The sequence below is a fragment of the Athene noctua genome, chromosome 1, assembly GCF_965140245.1.
Source record: "Athene noctua chromosome 1, bAthNoc1.hap1.1, whole genome shotgun sequence".
NCBI lineage: Eukaryota > Metazoa > Chordata > Aves > Strigiformes > Strigidae > Athene > Athene noctua.
Window position 1 is genome coordinate 60,677,282 of NC_134037.1, and position 10,745 is coordinate 60,688,026.

Genomic DNA, 10,745 nt, shown 5'->3' on the forward strand with positions numbered 1-10,745 from the left:
TTCTTTTGGGAAAACAGTAAAAGGAGAGGAGAGGAGAGGAGAGGAGAGGAGAGGAGAGGAGAGGAGAGGAGAGGAGAGGAGAGGAGAGGAGAGGAGAGGAGAGGAGAGGAGAGGAACAAGTCCTTTAAGCACACCCTACAAAACATATTTTCTGGGATCTGCTTAACACTATCTGTACACATGTTACCAAGGGAAATTTCTCACAATGAACTTTGATGTATTGAAAAGAGGGAAAAAGAATAGAGGAAAAAGAAAATAAAAGAAAAAACCCGTGGCATAATCCCCATGGGAAGACCATGTCCAAGAGTGACATTCTTGAGGCTAATCTTCCCATATGTCCTCTCTAACAAGCACGGTAAGAAATAATTGCAACCATTCCTGCTCAAGTCGTGTACGCTGGCAAAAATTATTTCACCAAAAGAGTATTCTTTTGTATGAGTCCCCGAGCGCCTGTGCGAGGCTGCAAGGCAATGCTCACCCTCTCGCTCTCCAACATTCCTGCTCTCAAGAGTGTGGCATTCAAGTACAGAGCGGGTTGAGATTTCTGGTAGAGCGAGTAAAGGTGACTCTCACTGTTACTGTAAATTAACCTGTCAACACTCGCCAGAGAGCCACAGCCAATAAAAATAATGGGCCTGTTAGTGAAGAGCTGTTGACATAGCATTTCAAAAAGACAAGTTCAGCACTTGGGGCTGCAAGGGCACCAAACGTTTTTGTTTTGGTTTTTTTTTTTCCAAGTTTGCTTGGAAAACGCAGAAAAGTGGGGAATGTTCGTCATCATTTCCAGCCTGCTAGTCTGTTAAGGAGGGCATGGATGGCCTGAGGATTTCAGCCTTGGAGGCCACCTGAGATTGCATAGTTAGTCTGAATATCTATATTGCATGAAAAAATCAATAGCCAGGGGATTATATGTGTTGCTGAATCATTTTCAGACATGATACTCCTTAAAGTGGCTCTTTAGAACTGGTGATTGAAAATTGAGCCCCCAGTGTTCTCAACCACTGCAAAATTATCAACTAAATTCATGTTCTCTCCTTTGGTTGCAGGAGGTACTCATGTATCTGATGGAAAGCAGTAACATCTTCCTTTTCTCTTAAAAATCCCCTTTGCTGCAGGATCAGAAGTACAGGTAGACTTGAAAGTGGAAGAGCATAAGCACTTCTTTGTTCAGAGTGGTTTCTGAATAGCCATTGGTCTTCAAAGCTGTTTATATCCCAGCAAGTCGTGTGACAACTACTATGAAGTGATTTTACAAGTATTGCTTCCAGTACTCAGGAACAATTCCTGCTGTGCTCCTCACCATCTTCAATTATGCCAGTACATGCAGAGCTTGTCCTGCCGGCTGGATCAGGGCAGTCCTTTAACCAAAGGGAGCAACTACAAAGGACAAAGGAGCCTGTAAGCAAGCTGTGTGGTGGTATGTGGGAGGGAAAGGAGTAATCCTCTCTGCTCTGGTGGCTGGGACAGAAATTGCCTGTGGAGTGATTGGGACTCAATTCAGTCATTCTTGCTGTTCCGAGGTTCCTCTGAGTCTTCCTGACACATGGCCATATGGTTAAAGCACTGATGTTCAGGTGGTTTAGGCTCAGTCCCCGCCTCAGGTAGAGACAGGAGTGCCTCTCTCCCTGTGTTTATGCAGTGCCTGCCACAGAGACACCAATGTCACTGAGAGCCTGTATGGTAGCTCAAAAAAATAAGCAGATATATGGATGTCCACATACGACTTCTCTTTTTCATCATTTAACAATACCTGGTATGAGGTAGTACTCTCCTTCGTCTTTTTGATGCCTTCTGTTTCCTCCACCAGAGGTTGGCATATTCCCCACTACAGGCAGAAGTACTGATTGGCCCATAAGCCAGAAACACCTTTCAAAACTCATTAAGTTTTTACAACTATCTGAGTGTAAAAAGGTTGCCTAATATTCACACAGAGCTCTATACCAGTGAGGTGGCATCTGTCACAGACAGAAATGCAGTAGCATCTCAAAGAACCTGCTGTCTAGCTAATTCTTCATAAAGGGCTAGCCCTTGCCTCTGTTAATTTGCAGTACAGCTTCCTAAAAAATTATTTTAAATTCAACATTTCACTCAGAACTATTTTAATGGATTTTTTTTTTTTCTGAACCATGATTTGATTTTTGAGAACTTTTACATTAAGAAATATGGAAATTAAAGTTTGGATTTTCAAGTGAAAAACCCTGAGAAGCTCTTGTGCCCCAAACCCACATCCTTAATCAGGAAAGTTCATTTCTTGCAGTATTTACTGAAGAGACACAAATTCAACACTCCTTCTTGTGATTCTACTGCAGAGAACAACACACTTGAATTTGGGCCCTTTGCTTCTCAGGAGTTTGTCTCAACACTCAGAAAGATGGTCTGGAGTTGACCTCTCCCAATATTTCTAACTGAAGCTTCATCCCAATCTATAGAAAGTAATTGAAGCAATTAATTACCTACTCAGACAAGTGCTGTAGCCACGAACATATAAGAATGGGCTGCAGGGGAGGGACGTGCAACCATCTCTTTCTTCTCTGCATTGTGAAAGCCACTATGTCGCCTCATGAATCAAGCCTTCCAAAATTCAATGTTTCCTTCTGAAAATGTTGAAATGAACCAGTTGGGCATTTCCAGAACTTTATGTGTTTGTTAGTTTTTGCATCAGCCAAAATTAGTTGTCCTGCTTGACCCAGTGTCACAAGCCTGAACTTTTTTGGGCAAACGCTTGATTTATTGGGGAAAGGAGAACAATTGTAAAGTCCTGGTCTGTGCCACTTCCTTCTAAGCCAGGTCCAACAGCTGGGGAGCAGAGCCCATGCTCTGTCCCGCCTGGGCATAATGGGCAGCCTCTGACCGGCAGCAGGAGGTTAGCTACTTGTGTGGCAGCATGTGGCATTTCTTCTTAATAAAAAAAGAAATCACCAAAGCAAAAACAGATGATAGAGAGTAGCCGTTGCTGAGATACTACAAATAAGTAAACAATCCTTGGGCTTTGTGCTGTTGTTATTTTTCTTTAATGAAGACTGTGGGTGGGAGGCCCTGGCGCCTCTTCAGTGCACCCAGCCTAGAAGAGCTCTTTCCTACCCTAATCGGCTTGACAAAGCGACAGGAGTGGTACCTCCTGAGCAACTCAGCTCACAGCTGGGGAGTATTCCTCCGCTTTGAAGTTTTCTGTTGCTGACATCAGAATAAAATATGAAAACTCTGTCTCTCTTCTTGGACCAAACTGTGCAGTTCTGCTCCCATGAGAAGAAGCTGTTGTCAGGGACTTGGCAGGCTTCCCAAAGCTCAGCAGCTGAGTGACAAGGAGTAGGAAAGGGCACTGTACCAGGGCTAGTAATGATTTTTTTGCCTATTATTAGGTATTAAAAACTATAGAGAAGATGTCCTCACAGGCGCAAATCATCTCAATTATAAACTGATGGTAGAGTGCATAAAATCTCATTTTGAGGACAAGCCAAACTGTACCACATCAGTCACAGGCTTTTAGGGCACACTTGCAAAATATTTGCCTGCACTCTTCAAACCTCATGTTTGTCCACTGTGAGACATATTCAACAAAGCATAATGATACCAGTGGGAAGGAGGTACAGAATTGTCCTTGGAAACACCTTCAGGCTACAATTTCTATATCCAAGTATCCTCCTACTTCAAGAAGCCTCATTCTAATTTTCTGCCAACTGCAATTGCACTTACACATGGGTTTAACAGTTCTGCTGTTTCTGGACCTCCATGTCTACTTCTTTGCACAAAACTGGCCCCATTACTGGAAAAGAAAAATAAGATGGTTATTTGAGATTCCAGCTGGACACCGAATGGATTGTTCTCCATGATACAAACCCAGCCTCATGGGAGCCCACAGAAAAGAGGACAGCATTGCTTTTTTCACTCCTCCTGTACACTGGGGCACTGCTATCTCTTGTGTTTCTGCATGTACAGCCCTAATGACTTGGATTTTTAAAAAAAACTATCAATAATGCTCTTTACACTCCTGTGGTGAGGGGATAGAGTATTTTGTGCCTAGTTCAGGAGAGGAACTGCACTGGGTAAGGGTTAATTTCCTTGCCAAACACCAGTTTGAATGTGACATTCTGTAGCTGCTCCTTTGGAGTCCTGTGTTGCTTGTGTAGATTGCTTCCTCTTTCTGATAGCTCAGTAAAACCTGTCGCTATTGCTGCCACTTATTCCTTTCCTTACAAATGTACAAAAAGTACTAACTGCGAACATTAATGAATGTACCTTTATGTTCGAGGGAAAAGCAAGAACAATGTGGGCTAACCAGACCAGCCGGCTGCTCCCAGTCAGCTGCGGCCAAACAAGGTACAAGGGGGGAAAACTGAAGTGCCCGCCAAATGCGTCATTCTGAATGCCAGCTCAAAGGGCACGTGGTTTCCCACAGACTTGTGTTTCAAAGCTGGTGTCCAGAGAGGAGTAAAGTTTCGCCTTTGGAAAGCTTTGTCTCCAGTGAATTCTCAGGTGTCTACTAGAGTTGTGCACCCTCAACAGCGTTTCTCTCAGCTGAGATGATACAATAGGCCTGTGTGTTTTCATGAAGCTTGCAGGAATATCATTAATACTTTGGTGATCCCTACCAACTCTAGCTGGCCAATTGCCACCCAGTTTGAAAGATACTGAGAGATGTGAATATGAACAAACACATGCATACCACATTGAGTGGTGTGTTGGGAGCTTTATTTCCTAGAAAACCCAGCTAGGAGGTAAAACAAAACCACAAGTAATGTCACTGGCAGTAGTGTCAGCAGTCCCCTTACCTGTCGTGGTGCTGAGGGCACCACAGGCCTTCTGTCCCAAACCAGCCTCCCCTGACACTACCTCTACCCTGCCCACAGCCCAGGACCCCATTTCAGCTCAGCCTGGGGCAGTCCCTACCCCACTGGCACCATAGCAATCCTGGTTTCCAGCCCTATCTTCTGAATGGACTGGACCTATGCCACAGAAAGCCTGTATCCTGGATGTACACCGCAGCTTGTCTCCAGTCCTGTCTCTGGCCCTGGATGGACTTTGGACCCATGCTGTAAGCTTGACCTTACCCTATCACAAATACATAAGGAAACCTGATCATCTCTGACATGTCTAATATGGAGTATCTAGCCACTTAAGGCTAGATCTGTAAATATCACCTCTTAGAAGTGTAAAACCATACAAAGCACGTTTATACAACCTTTCAGTAGATTATTTGGGGCTCCCAGACTTGGGACTAATGTCACAAACTTTTGGGGGAGGAGGAAGAGGGCAAAAATAAGCAATAATATTTCTGCTTGTCAAGGATTTGTCACTTCATGTGTTCAAAAAGTACAAATACTTGAAACGCCCTTAGCCAACAAGCTGATATTGCTTGGGGCATCTTCACTGGTGAGGAACTACTGAAAAAAATTGATTTGTGTGTGTGTGTGGAGACTTTAACATTGGGAATTATTTCTTATGAAAAAGGCTAAATAGTTCACATGTAAAGTCACAAATCTGTATTTATAGAAGCCTTATCAAACTAATCAATGAACAACTTTTTTTTTTTTAGCAGAAAAGGTTTAAATAGTAAGTACAGCTTTGTGGCATGTGTTAGCAAGGAAAATATAATATTAAATAACTCCTACAAGGCTTAAGGCCATGTAATAGTCACTGGAAGCTGAGCAAGCTTCACTGAAGCCGAGGCATAACAAATATGTTCCTCCTGCTGCAAACAAGATCACAAACACTGGAGTATTCCCAAGAGTTTGTTTATGGTTAGCTATCTACACAATGCTTTAGCCTGGTTGTCCAGAGCCATGGAGAAAAGGAAAAATAGCTGAAGTCCACAGTGGGTAGCAAAGAAAATGAGAGGTTAAAGTCATGGAACCAGTCTCCAGGGAGTTGAGGATGGAAGGTGAAAGGTGCTAAAGGGTGGCACGAGGAAGTGTCAAATGCCGGTGAGAGAGTGTTTGGCATCTCAGCCTGTTGTTATGGGAAAATAAGCAGAGGGATAAGTGGGAGCTCCCGCAGGGGTGTGCCTGGACCTAGAGTAGATACATAAGCTAAGGCTGCTACCACCTCAAGAAACCAGCACAAGGGCTTTTGCGAAGACAGTGTGGTACTCTAAATGATCAGAAACCAAAAGGTGTTGGGATCCTGCAGTGCACCCATACTCCAGTACTAATGGTGACGCACATCGTATTCCATTTTGTGGAGTCAAAATCACTGAGTTAGTGTTTGATTTTCTCAATCATTGTGCAAACATTTGGCTGAATGTCCTCTAGTGCTATTATCACATTTTACAATCTGTTCTTTGATGCTTTATGGGCACATCCTTCAACAGCCCCTAGGTTTTGTCCTCTGTGTCAAAATCCTCTGTCAGACCTACCAAAGTTACCTGTGGGCCAAGCCTAGAGGACAACGGCTTGCCATGACAGCTTGATTCCTGGGGACAATGGAGCTGTCAAGATCTACAAGTCCAAGCCTTGTGCCCGTCTGGCAGGGGCTCTGCAGCAGCCAGCCTTCAGCTGCAGCACATTCTCAGCAAAGACAGCAGGAAGACTCAGATATCAACATTCACAGCCTCTGAAAAGGGAATGTAGAAATAGAGTGTACCATTAATCCTCCATCCACTTAGCGCTCAGAATTAAAAACACACGAGAAATTTTCTCTCAAAAATGGAAGGTAAAGATGCAGAAATCTCCTGTTCTTGGTTTTTTTTTACAAGTTGATGAGCACAGTAGAAGCCAACAAATGACTGTCAGGTTATTATCACAAAATCACAACCAGATTCTGTCTTTCTTTTTGAAGAAGAATTGCTGCTGTCATTACCTATAGATGATGAAGTAAATCTGTTCATTTCTGTTTTTAACTGCAAACCTAGGAAGAAAGGTTAAAAAAGTGTCATGTTCCTTACTTGACATAATACAGAAAATATTAAAACGCAATTAATTTTCATCATAAAGGCATGCAACTTGCACTTACAAATATTTGTATCCAACCAGCCAGATACTTTGTAGTATATACCTTAATGGATCTAGTCTTTATTCAATTTTTATTTCAGTGATCTCAAGCTGTAAAAGTCCAAACACCTCCTTCATGCAAAAGGACTATAATGAAGTCCCAACACTCCAGTGAACAGATAGCTGAAACCAGTGCCTAACTTGTGAGCACACTGCTCTGCTCCTTCCTAGTGTAGTTTTGAATGGTTAGCTTAAAGCACCTGATTTTTATGCTGCAAAAATATGATTACTATTGCTCAGCCCAAATCAGTGCTTTACTGATTTTTTTTCTCCTTTTCCAGTCAGATCAAACTAGTGATGGCTTGAACCAGGCTCTCTATCTTTGTCCTGGAGAGGACTAGAACATGGTGTATCCCTTCAAACCAACATGTCAGAAAGATTAAATTAATTTGTGAAACCTTCAACTTCAATGCTTATTTAGTTATGTTTTTTATGTGTGTGTTTGACTGTTTTCTGTGTAACTTACAAGCACCATATCTTCCAGTACTGCTTTAAGCAACCCATAGCCTTGAGGCTGGGACTCTATAGGTACTCCTGTAGTTCCCAGTTCAGGCCTGAGACTTAGCACTGAGGAAGGGGAGAATATGATGATTGCTTTCAAACATATGCCCTCAAACAAGCACCCAGAGTAGTCTCAAAAGAACGCTTCAGCTTCTGCTCTTTTGCAGGCTTGAAGACCTCTGATCAGGAAAGCATTTATGGATGCTTTTAATTAGAAACACATGCTAAAAATATGGACTTCAATTATATTAATTTCAATGCAACTTAATTGAAAATGTGCTTAAATATTTCCTGTTTGAGGCCTAAAAGAACGACACAATTCTCCAAAATATAAGACGTTTCATTGTGTGGAATTTTAAAGGACTTTATGTGCTGCATATGCTGGCGTTATTTATCCCTGAAAAGCGGCTGCTTCTAAGGTGGAACATTTTGTGTGCTATGAGAACAAACAGCTACAGACAATATCATGCCCAAATAAAACCACTGTAGGAAAACAGACAACCAGAACATAATTTCTCAGCTTGAAATTTAGTGGATATACTAACTGTTACAAAAAGCCTTACTGGAGCTCTGACATTGAGCATGGAGGTCTGAAGCCCTTAGCTTCATGCTGGGACACTGATTCATTCCTTACTCCCAGGGAAGAATGACCTCTTCCTTAACGAACTACCAGGAGAGGGTTATCCCTTGCACAGTGTTTAGTCTTCCTGCAAGTTGTCCCATCCCAAAGCCACATTTAGCTTGCAAGAATGTCACAGCCTGGCTGTTGTGGGCATAGGGAAAAGGCTGCTTAGTGGTTTAGAAAATGTCATACAAAGTTTTGTCACTGGTTTTTGCTGCTGTTGTTGCCTTCCATTTAGGACACAATCTTTTGCATTTATCTCTGAAAATCACTCTGTGCCATCACTTCTTCAATAGTGCTTAAAAACTGATAGCACATAACGTTTCACGACTATGTGCTTTACCTTGCACGTAGCCTGTCTCATCTGCTTTCAGCAGCACATGTAGCAGCTGCACAGAAACACAACCTGATGAACGTGAGAGGTTCAGAGGAAAGTAAGGAGCACTGACAGAGCTAAGGTCATGCACTGTGCTGCCCTGCCTGCGCACACAGACTGCCATGCTTTACCTGTTGTAAAACCTCCAAATACAGCTCCATTAGCCAAAGAAGTATTTTTAGCAGTATAGCTCTTCCCTATGTGACTAGGATATAATGATGTCAACCACATGTATACTGCTTAACTATATTTACAGTAGATCCTGTACCAGAACATTCATGCTTTTTCTTTAAATTCACTTTGTTAACCACCACCATATTACAGTAAAAAAAAAAAAAAAAAAAAAGTAAAAAAAAAAAGTGTCTTAGATTTTTGGTTCAAAACAACCTGCTTGCATAATTACAACAAAAATTGGTTCTGGATCACATACTACAAACAGGGTCAGTATATAAATATGAAAAAAAAAAAAAAAAAAAGAAAAAAGAAACCAACAAAACGGTTAACACCATTTAAAGTTAAGAAGAACCTCATTTCCTCTCAGTTTTGTCTCGGTTGTTTTTTTTCTATTGCTTGATGCCCTCTTTGAGGAGTGATATAAAAGACTTTTTAAAAGGACATTTGCAGCAGATTAGTCTGTGATGCGAATTAATCCCAGTCTGTGTTCTTACAACACTTGACAAGTCAGAATTCACAAGGCAGCTATGCAGTAACCATTCAAAATAGATTACTACATGGCTGAAATTATCAATCTACAGCGTACACATACCAATAGACATGAAAGGTAACAAAGAAACATACTCCAAATACACTAGTAGCAAGAGGATGGGAAAAGAGATGGACTACCATGTAGTGTAGAATGACACCACTTGATCACACAGATGAAGGCAAAACACTAAACCTCTGCCTTCAATACAAAGATCATGCGCAATCACACAATTACCACAACCTACATCAGAACTCAGTTCTCAGGCTAAGAGGAAGACAGAGTATATTTAGAAAAGTTAGTTGTTGAGTTGTGTTGTTTCCCAAATCATCTTCCTGATTAATTTTATCTTGGGGGGTCTTTAAAGAAACAGCTGAAACCATCTTGGAGGTTCACAGAACTCAGATGGACAAACGCAGAACGGACATTCATTCAACCCAGAACGGATCATCTGACAGTCAGGCATCATTGATAACCCACATTGCACAGTTGTCGGAGACGAGTGTCTTCTCCAGAAGGTAATTTTCTCATCCTAAAATGGTTCCTAAAATGACTCTCTTGGGGCACCCATTTCTCTCCCACAATTACAGAAGGAACCTTGAAAACTATTTCAAATGGGACATCTAATGCTACAACATCTCACATCATGTAGGCTGCACTGCACTTACATTTTCAGAAAATGAAGTTATGGAATTGTAAGGCAGACATGTTATCTTTAATGTAGGAAAAATAGTAGAATGAAGAACCAAATAAATTCTTTGTGATTCACTGCAAGATAACAAGGAAAAGAGTACTGTCAACATGGATTTGTCAAAGCCTCTGTATTTCAAGCCTTCCTGGAGAGCACTGTGGCTACTGGGAACAGGCTGCTGTGGGGTGGGTTGTATCAGTCCATCCCAGTATTTCATAGTGCATCTGTAGTAAGAGGCTAAAAACTGTATTCCCCATGTGCTCTAAGTTTCAATTTGTGAACGGATAGCAACAACGGCTGAATGTTCTGGGAGCCCCTTTGGCACCCAGGGACTCCCTGGTGCCTGCCTGGGCAGTCTCCCCGGTCACTGCAGTGCCACACATCAGAGGTTAGGGGCAGAGAGAGCAGTGACTAGCTGGAGGGAGGACAGTGCCAGTGGTCTAACGCCTCCTCTCAAATAGCCACACAGATTAGGCAGCCAGCTCTATTGCACACACACACCCCTCCCTGTGCACTTTGGCCACAGAAACTTACTGTTTGGCCACCATGAGAAAGAGCTGAGGCAGAGCAGTAGATGGGGCGAGGCCACTGAGAGCTGATACAAGGGGTGAGAAAAGTGATGCTTCTGCCAGAGAAGAGCATGAAAGTGGTGTCGCAGGAAAACCTTTTTTACACAGCAAGCATACTGTCTCTTATTCAGACCTTTCGTAAGCTATAGCTTGCAGGGAATGCCCATAATTGTTCTCCTCTTCTTAGTCCTTTGATGTGGTACCTACTGAAGCCACCTTTGAGCAACTGCTCGTCTGGTCCTGATCCATCACCGCGTCTTCTGGCAGGTCAGGTGTGTGAGATGCAGACTACTGTGT